The following is a 9,858-nucleotide window of genomic DNA, read 5'->3' as shown; positions in this document are numbered from 1 at the left end:
TTTGCAAACTCCTTTTTTCTTAGTGTTCACTGAGGACTCAATGCAATCAGATTATCCAGGAGGTTCTTTTGAACTGTACCATGAACGTAGCTCAGTACCAGGCATTCTTAATGTAACACAGCACAGTGGCAAAAAAAAGCAAGGCTAAATAGTCAAACACTTTCACCTTGGCAACAGGGCGAGCAAGCATGCCAAGGAAGTCAAAGGTCAGACGAAGAGAACTGTAAGAAAGGCCAGCAAGCAACAGGCATAGCTTTCAGACAAGAGCTCAACAGCTAAAAATCTGCATGGAAAATAATGAAGTCAAGGTCCTCGAACGACTTCTGCTGTAGCTGGAAAGTGCTTAAGCCTGAAACATTCCTATTTAGATCTGGCACAACAACACTATATATTTCCAGAGTGATTGATTCATAACTCCTGAGTGTTCTTTGCTGCGTTCTTTATTCTTTCTTTTCCCAATAGCAGCTTGTAAAATCCAGCCCTCAAACCAGATGAAAGAGATCATCTCCCTGCATTCTCCTTAACACCAGTAGGTCCCAAAAGCATTTAGAAAGGAACATTTTTAATACTTAATGCTCCAAGGAGGAAATCCAACTGCCATCAGTATAGCCTGTTTTGATGGCCTGGGTAAACACAATATTTTGGTGACAGGTAATTTTCATACTGAACTGATTAATTCCTGAACACTGGAACAATGGGTTTCCTTCAGCTGCTGAATAATGCATGCATAGCATTGCAACTGGTATCAGCAGGGTTCCTGGTTAGTGACAGAAATTCACACTACTACTATTTTAATAAACCATCACTGCTATTTACATTATTCATCTCCAACCTTTGCACAGACATGCCAACTACGGAGGTGGGGGAAAATGAAGTTAGAAAAAGATACCGTTTCTTAAGCATTTACTTTAATGATCAACATAAATGAAACAAAGCAAAGTTTATTTTAAGCACGTGATGTTAAAGGTGCTTTCTCTGGTCTACAGCTGGGACAGCGTAAGCACGTGAGAAAGTGACAGAGCTTGACAGAAGAGGGAAAAGCCAAGCAAAGAACAGCCAACCAGACCAAAGCTGTGGCAGAACGCTGCTTGATATACTTGTGTATCAGTCAGTTGGCCTTAGGACTGTCCTAAGTACAGTTGTCTGTAGCTACCCTTTGTGGGCCATTATGGCAGTCAGGGATCATTGGCCAGCAGCAGTTCTCTAGCCATGGGCCCCTACGTCTGGGGCTGCCATTACTGGCTGTCCACCGCTCGGGAACTACTCAAGTAAGTGGATTTGATGAGTTTCCAGCTGCTCCATTGGTGTGATCCAGCCAGGGACAAGGATCCAGCCTGGAATTATGAAAATAAGGGATGAAATGACCGGTTTGGTCACTATAGTCCAGCCCCTTGCCAAAGCAGGATTGTTCCACTTTAGTTACGAATGATGCAGGTGGTGAGAGGAAGGGATGTTTTGGGGGGTTAATGTTGGATTGGAAATCAGGAGCTCCAGGTTTGATTCCTGACTGTCGGATTCCTCACGTCACCTTGGGCAAGTCACTTAGGATCAGATTTTCCAGAAAGATCAGTTTCTATTTAGGACCAGCTCTGTGGTTAAATTGTCAGAAGTGAGCATATCAGAGGACAAGCTTTTTACACAAATTGGATCTAGATTTGAGTGCTGAACCCTTGGGGAAAAAAAAACAAAACAAAAAAACAAACTGTCCCTCACATGCTCCAGGCCTCAATTTCCCATTAGTAAAATAAGGGAAATATGTCCTATCTCCCACCCTTTGTCTCTAATGTCTATTAAACCTGTAAGCTCTTTGGCGTAGGCAATTTCTCTTACTTTGTTTGTACAGTGCCTAGCATAACGGGGGCCTGATCTTCATAGGTGCCACCAAAACAATAGTTTTAAGTGACTCAGATAACAGCACTTTTAACAGTTGCACTTCCTTGGATCCCACTCAAGAATTCCATCTTACTCCTTGGAGTTTACACCCTTCAAATACCTGTAGATCTTTCTTCCTCCTCTTCTGGAGTAGTAGGAATGTTTTCTATGAGCTCGTATCTCCAGTGTGGGACTTGCCTCCATTTTGATATTTTATTGTATTTTGAATTTTATTCTTAACTCTTTTTTGTGAACAGAGCCCATAGCAGATGTGTTTAAGATCTATTCAGTCCAAAAAAAAGATAAACAAAGCAGCATGACCATTTCTTCTTGCTTTGCAAAAAAACTAAAACAAACAAACAAAAATAAATACCCCCCCCCCAAAAACCTTGAAAACATGAGACCATGGTGCATATTAATTCAATGTCAGGATCAAAGGAACGTCTGGCAATTGCAGAGCTAAATGGGAGGGACTGCGCCCAGTATTACAATGTGCAATGAGTTATTTCGGTCTCTCTGCAGATCCATAATTGAGGCATATTGAAAAAAAAATTACACCATACATTAAGTTGCCCAATTGACATGACAAACTAAACTAAATTTTCTAACCTGTTAAGCCTTCACTTTTAATCTGGGAACATGCATGAGAAATTTCAGTTTGAGTTTTCTTGAAAGACTGGAAAGAGGAGGATGGCGGCAGAAGTTTACAAAGCCTCTTCCAAACATTACTGGCTCCCTATTCCCTCCCCCTGCATCACATCCATTTAAGCTTCTTGTCCTTGCCTTCACTTACTTAGTTATTGTGTGCAGGACTGTACAAACATATAGCAAGAGACTGTCCTTAACCTGATTGGTTTATATTACGAAGAGACAAGACAAAGGAAGTATCATCAACCCCGTGTTTGACAAGTTCTGACAGGTAGTTGGGATTTTTAAAAAAAAAATGTTATTCCATTCCCTCCCTAGAAAAGGGGCAAAGCAAGAATCTTTTTGCCTAGAAAAGTCTCCACAACGTGTGTGGTTTTTATTAAAAAAACAAAAAACAAAAAAACAAAAAAAAAAAACCAAGAGGAGAACCAATGTCTTCAGAACTGTTTTTTGGTGCCTTTGTTTTTGGGGCCTCATCTTGACACTTATGGAAGGGATGCCTGGTTCTCAGTAATTCAGCCTCTAATAAAAAGCACCCAAAAGGGGCCTGAACTTAAGGGGCCTTAAAGTCACCAGTCACTTTTCAAGAGAGTCTTAAAGGCTGCCAGAATCAACAATGGGACGTTCCCCAATAGCTCCTTGAAGATCGCTACTTTGTAGTAGGTTGGATGGAAAAAACCCCAAGAAGCTATAGTTGAGCACAAGTCAACAACGCAAACGCAGCTTGTGGAACCATGCCATTCAGTTCTAGTTTAGTGGCACAAATCAATACTAATTATGTAATGCTAAAGCCTCAGGATCCTCTCAGAGCTCTCATGGTGATCTTTTATCACTTGTTCTGTGGCTTTACAGCATCAGCCTTCATTACAGTGCACAGAGCGGGAAAGCTTCTTTACTCAAATGAATACTGTACCCATTTTATGGCTGGTTAATACTGCACCAAGCTCAAGTGACCGTGTACAGCCAATGAACGGGTGGACTCTGGCAAAGAGTGGTCCTCAAGATGTGTGGCCTTCATGAGTGGAATGGGGTACAGAAATGGCAAGGATCTTGGGTTAGCCATGCACAAAGCCTTCCCTCCCACCCCAAAACAGCACCACCTTTTTCTGCAGCATTTGCATTCCAGAACCTAAGGTTTCATTTCAGGACAACAGGTATGGCTCTGGTCCTCACTGTGATGAAGCTAACCTGGTCAGCATGATCTGAATGTATACCCATACAAAGCGGGGAAGGAGACACATGAAGCAGCGCTTTATGGTCTCTGCACAGCCTTGGCAATCTTTGTTCCCCTCGAGTGCAAGTGTGGTTCCCACAGATGCCCCTGTGGCTGGCCACAGAGGGATGCGTATATTGCACCTTCCTAAGGTTGTAGCAGCTGGTACTCTCCCACTACGCAGCTTTGTACCACCCTCATTGCGGGACCTTGCCCACTACATACAGCCAGTTTCAGGCGGGAGGAGAGTCTTGTGATCAAGGACTAGACCCAGGAGCTCACGGTTCAATTTCCTGATCTGACGCAGGCTGCCTGTGTGACCTGGACCAAGTCACTGTGTCTCAGTTCTCCCGTTTTACCACTAAGATTATAGTGCTTCCTTTATTATCCTTTGCCTTCTCTACTTAGATGGCAACCTCTTTGGTTCAGAGATCCTCTCACTGTTTGCATAGTTCCTCCAGGTGCTACTGTAGCCTCAATAGTTTGTAGAGCACTTGGAAAAGTAGAGCAGTGCTAAGCATTCAGAAGAATGATACCAGCCTACAAAATTACCTTGAAAAGGAGCCTACATTCAAGCCACGAACACGTGCCTGCAACCTTGACAAAGAGGCATGAGTGGGATTTACTGCAGCACATAAAACTTTTTTCTAGATTTCCAACTGCATGAAACATACTTCAAGTGAAGCAGACTCTCTCACAGTAACAATCGCTCTCAACCATAAACTGCCTTGAAGGATTCTATGACCATATAGGAGTAAACGGTGTGCCTTTATTGCCAAGAAGGTTAAGGGCATATTGGGCTGCAATAGCAGGAGCATTGGCAGCAGATCAAGGGAAGTGATTTTTTCCCCTCTATTTAGCACAGGTGAGTCATCATTTGGAGTATTGTGTCCTGTTTTGGGCCCCCCACTACAAAAAGGATGTGGACAAGTTGGAGAGAGTCCAGCGGAGGGCAACAAAAATGATTAGGGGGCTGGAGCACAAGACTTATGGGCAGAGGCTGAGAGAACTAAGCTAGTTTAGTCTGCAGAAGAGAATAATGAGGGAGGATTGGATAGCAGCCTTCAACTACCTGAAGGAGGGGGGGGGGGGGGTCCAGTGAGGATGGAGCTAGGCCGTTCTCAGTGGTGGCAGATGACAGAACTAGGAGCAATGGTCTCAAGTTGCAGTGGGGGAGGCCTAGGTTGGATATTAGGAAAAAGTTTTTCACTAGGAGGGTGGTGAAGCACTGGAATGGGTTACCTAGGGAGGTGGTGGAATCTCCATCCTTAGAGGTTTTTAAGGTATGGCTTGACAAAGCCCTGGCTGGGATGGTTTATTTGGGGTTGGTCCTGCTTTGAGCAGGGGGTTGGACTAGATGACCTCCTGAGGTCCCTTCCAACCCTAATCTTCTATGATCTCAGCAGATCCTGCCCTGAGAAGTAAAGCTATGCCAAAGTGTTCTAAAATTCAAATAGCTGTGACCCCATCTTGCCAGTTCAGAACCAGATGGCACAATGACATGATTCAGCAGATAAAGTTCTATCAACAAACAGCTTATTTTCAGATGAACACATTGCTCACTATCAATTAGGATAGCATTAATTCAGTCCAATTTTGTTTTGTGTTGCTACTACAAGCTGGCCTGCTTCTATAAGTAGCTATTTCAGAAATGGAAACAAACTGCACAAGGCATGAAAGCTTCATAGAACCTTTAGAAAGGAAGTAATGCATGCCATCACCCCCTCCCCCCACCCGCATATCACTAAGTTATTTTGTCATCCTGAGAATTCCCAGAGTGACTGGGAATTTTCTCCCCACAACTCAGCAGTACTAAATTGGGATCACTTTGGTCTGCTGAATACAAGGCAATAACTGTGAACAAAGAACCACAAATGTTTTCCCAAATTTTTAAATGAATGTTCTCCATTCACTTTTTATGTGAATGGTTCCCATGAACACTCTTGCTAACCAGTTTTATTGGCACAGATGTTTCCAGACAGCAACCTCTAAAGCAGCATCTGCTAGTTTTCATGGTAACCAACCTCTCAAAAAACAAAAACAAAAACCCACACTACCCACCTATTAATACTGAAAGTGCTTGCAAACTCATCCAATTAGAAAAACAAATGTCATATGACTTAACTGGCCAATCAGAACTCACAGCTTGGCTTTCGCACACCAAATATTGAATACTTGCATAGAGTTCATAATTATTCAACAAAAGTACTTGAGGGATTAAGTTTGAACAAATAAATTCCAGAAATCATAATCTACTGAATACTCTCCTTCCTCACCACGTTGTGAGCATTCATTATTAGTGCGAGAAAAGCACATGTATGCAGTTAAACACATCAAAAGTCTACATATTGCTGGGGCTCTGGTGCACCTCAGGCCCTCCTATGCTGTGGCACATAACAGTTTAGTCTCCTGTGGGCTGGGATACTTTGGTCCAATTTTGGTCGGTGGGTTTTGCTAGCTTGTTTCAGAGAAATAGCAGCTTCTTCCAACAAACCCAAAAGCCTTTCTCCCACCTTTTACTTCAGCTCAGAATCTGAATCCTTCCCATATTGTCAAGCCAGGCACAAATCAGGCTCTACCATCCTCATCTATCCGGGGCCACTATTTGCATGTCCTCTACGTTGTCAAGTCCCATAAGTTTTCCCTTTGAGGACAGTTCAATAGAGGTCAAACAAGTCAAATTAACACTAAGATGGCCAGAGGACATTTTACAACAGCAATGGAAAGAGTAACCCTCAATCTGCTAAACCAGAGCCACATCTATCAAATCCATTTGTAACATCTAGAGTAAGCCTAGGGCAGCATAGGGGATTTGGGCTGAATGTCCATTACAGCTGAGAGACAAGGTGGGTGAGGTAATATCTTTTATTGGACCAACTTCTGTTGGTGAGAAGTTGGTCCAGTAAAAGATATTCTCTCACCCATCTTGTCTCTCTAATAGTCTGGGACTAATACAGCTACAACAACAGTACATATTACACATCTGAGAAGAGTGTGCCATCTTAAAAACAATAGCAGGCAAGTAAGCATAACCTCTTAACTCCCCCCGGCCATCTCATTCACATCAAACACAGCACTCACCAGCTGCCATGCATTTTCTGTCTTGTGCTGCTATTGGCTATCCTCCTTCTGGCTGTCGAATAGACGTAGGGCACTGAGTCTGGAAAAGAAGAGTTTATTCCAAGGGACTGCTAGGCAGAATTTGCTCTGGTTTGGTACCTGCAAGAACATTACACAGCCCTCCCACCTAGCAAGGAGAAAGTGGATAGCCTTTCAGATTGTGACAGCCTGCGCTCTCACTCATCTAATTAGGTCAGATAAGAGCTTGCATAAAGAAGCAGGTGAAGTGCTGTAGATTCAAGGAAAATAGGTAAATTAGCTCAGTTAAAATGAGAGCAGCTGCCTCCAGCTACAAGCCCTCAGCCAGAACTAAAGCCAAACTTTTTTTAAAAGTTCAGAATAAATGTGGTTAAAGGCAACAGCAGCTAGTGAAGCAACTTGCCCCCAAACCACACACAAAATCAGCCAATCAGATCCTCTTTCCCAGTGAAAACTGTTTTCTGATCACAGGAAAAATATCATATTATTTCCCCTACTCAGCATTTTTACCCACCACCTTCCAGGCCAGGATCTGCCTCCTGTCTGCTGTTCATGGAACAGCTGCCTTTAAGGCCTCTCCCTCAAGCACCTGTGTTGTTATTAACTCATTTGCCATGGACAGAGCTCTCCCAGTCCCTGGCTATGGTATGGAGCTTTCAAAGCCCTTCCAGAATCCCAGTCTATTGATGATGGCTGAGCTTTTCTTACCTTGATTTTGCTAAATCAGTTTTTATCATTGATAAATACCTAGTTCTGATTAGTGCTTTTCATCTGTAGCTCTCAAGGCACTTTAAAAGGGAGGTCAGTATCATTAGCCCCATCAAACCACAGCACAGAAAGATGAAGTTAGCACATTAGGTCAGTGATAGAGCTCCAATCTCCTGAATCCTAGTCCAGTGCACTATCCATCAGGCCACACATAGCCCTTGGGGCGGACAGCCTGCTGCCCACTAATATAAGGTGATCATATGTCCGAGTTTCTCATGTGATTTGTCAGTGTTTCAGGAGCTGCTCTGAGGATGCCTGAAACATTCCACTTCTCCGTGTTATCAGTGAAAACATTAGGGCTTAGTGAAGGCTTATTGCTGCACCACAGAGGATTAGCTCATTGTTTTACAAGTACAAACAGTCCAGTGGAATGAGCGTTCAGTGCGATGAAGAGTGTTTGGAATCGAATGAGTGTTGACACTCATATCAGAGCTTTTCCTTTGCTCCAAATGAACGTTAATGACACTTGTTCAGGGGCATGATAAATTCCTTCAGACACTACCTTAAATGTCCTAAAAATGTCACTGCAAAAGTGTCCTGGTTTTTCATGTTGAAAATATGTCCTCAGCTACCATCCCTCTATCCTGCTGACTCCATTCTCATCCCTTCCACGCACCCCCACCCATGGCTTCACAAACATAAAAAAGTTACATTCATCACAAAAAAAACCCTTTATTTTCTAAGCGAGGAACAAAACATTTGAAATAGATACAAGAAGCAGCAGAGAGACCCTTGAAGTTAAGTGGGTTATAACTAAAGCAGCCAGGTGTGCTTATCATTCTAACTTTTGCCTTCCCCCACCCCTTTTGTACGTTATGCTAAACATAGGGGCTGATCCTGCAAACACTACTGTAAGTAGCAAGTGGTTCCTCCTCAAGTGAGACTGTTCTGAGTAGAAAGCCCTATGCTGGGGTAAGAGTTTGCAGGACTGGACCTTCTGACTGTAACCTCTTTGGGTATGTCCAGACTGCAGCTGGCAAAGTTGATTCCCAGCCCAGGTAGACAGACTCACATCAGCTCAGCTTGAGTTAGCATGCTAAAGCGAGCAACATGTATATTTGTGGATGGGCAGAGGCTTGGGCTACCCCCCTGAATTCCCCATCCCTTTGGGTCCCAGCTCAGGCAGCTGTCCCATGCCTCCTCCCATGGTGCAACATCTACCCTGCTATTTTTAGCATGCTAGCTCAAGTCTGTCTACCCATGCTGGGAATCACACCTCCCAGCTGCAGTCCAGACATACCCGTTGGGGCAAAGACCATGTGCCAACACTGGGGCTGAAGGGAGGCAGCTGGCACCTCACCAGTTATCCTGGGGCTTTTTGGGTACCCACTCCAGGCTATGGCAGCTATACCTTGCACCCTTGTTGCAGTAGCCTCCATGGGCCATAGTGAGCATGAAGAAACACTGGGACTCAGGACCATCACTGCCACTCGTCTTGGTTAATGTAGATTGAAACAGGAGGGGCAGCTCTCAGGGAAGAGGGGGAGCTGTGATGGGGGAACAACTTACCTAGGCCAGGGAAACTCCCTTCTGCCTTTAATGTGCTTCCCCCTCCTCCTGCCTCAGGGCCTTCTGCAGGAGGAGCAGAGCCAGTGCTATGCTTGCCGCTGAGGGTCCCACCTGCTGGGGGATTTCACTGTGCGGGGAGAGGGGGGTTGAATCACCATAGCCAGTTCAGAAAAGCCCTAGGGCAACATTGACTAGGGCTCCATATATTTAATTTGTAAAAGCACCAGGCATATCCATTGTACATAATACCAAATCCCCATGTTGATTTAATATTATTGCACATCATAGAATCATAGAATATTAGGGTTGGAAGGGACCTCAGGAGGTCATCTAGTCCAACCCCCTGCTCAAAGCAGGACTAACCTCAGCTATATCATCCCAGCCAGGGCTTTGTCAAGCCACACCTTAAAAACCTCTAAAGATGGAGATTCCACCACCTCTCTAGGTAACCCATTCCAGTGCTTCACCAGTGCTTCACCAGTGCTCCTAGTGAAAAACTTTTTCCTAATATCCAACCTAGGCCTCCCCCACTGCAACTTGAGACCATTGCTCCTTGTTCTGTCATCTACTACCATTGAAAACAGCCTAGCTCCATCCTCCCTGGAATCCCCTTTCAGGTAGTTAAAGGCTGCTAGTCAAATCCCCCCTCACTCTTCTGTTCTGCAGACTAAACAAGCCTAGTTCCCTCAGCCTCTCCTCATAAGTCTTGTGCTCCAGCCCCCTAATCATTTTTGTTGCCCTCCGCTGGA

General features: G+C 44.2%; 1 long non-coding RNA gene across 1 annotated transcript; it reads right to left on the bottom strand.

Annotated features, from left to right (window-relative positions):
• Positions 1-925: 925 nt before the first annotated feature.
• Positions 926-7,365, bottom strand: LOC137149313 (uncharacterized). The gene is made up of 4 exons (XR_010918740.1): positions 7,347-7,365; positions 6,815-6,893; positions 1,994-2,154; positions 926-1,334 (listed from the first exon to the last, which is right to left on the bottom strand). It is a non-coding gene; the product is annotated as an uncharacterized lncRNA (long non-coding RNA).
• Positions 7,366-9,858: the final 2,493 nt, after the last annotated feature.

Source organism: Emydura macquarii, unplaced genomic scaffold (genome assembly GCF_026122565.2).
Source record: "Emydura macquarii macquarii isolate MOO-44397 ecotype Brisbane River unplaced genomic scaffold, CSIRO-AGI_Emac_v2 contig_719, whole genome shotgun sequence".
Lineage (NCBI taxonomy): Eukaryota > Metazoa > Chordata > Testudines > Chelidae > Emydura > Emydura macquarii.
The sequence above is the reverse complement of the archived record's forward strand: the minus strand, read 5'-3'. Positions and strand labels throughout refer to the sequence as shown.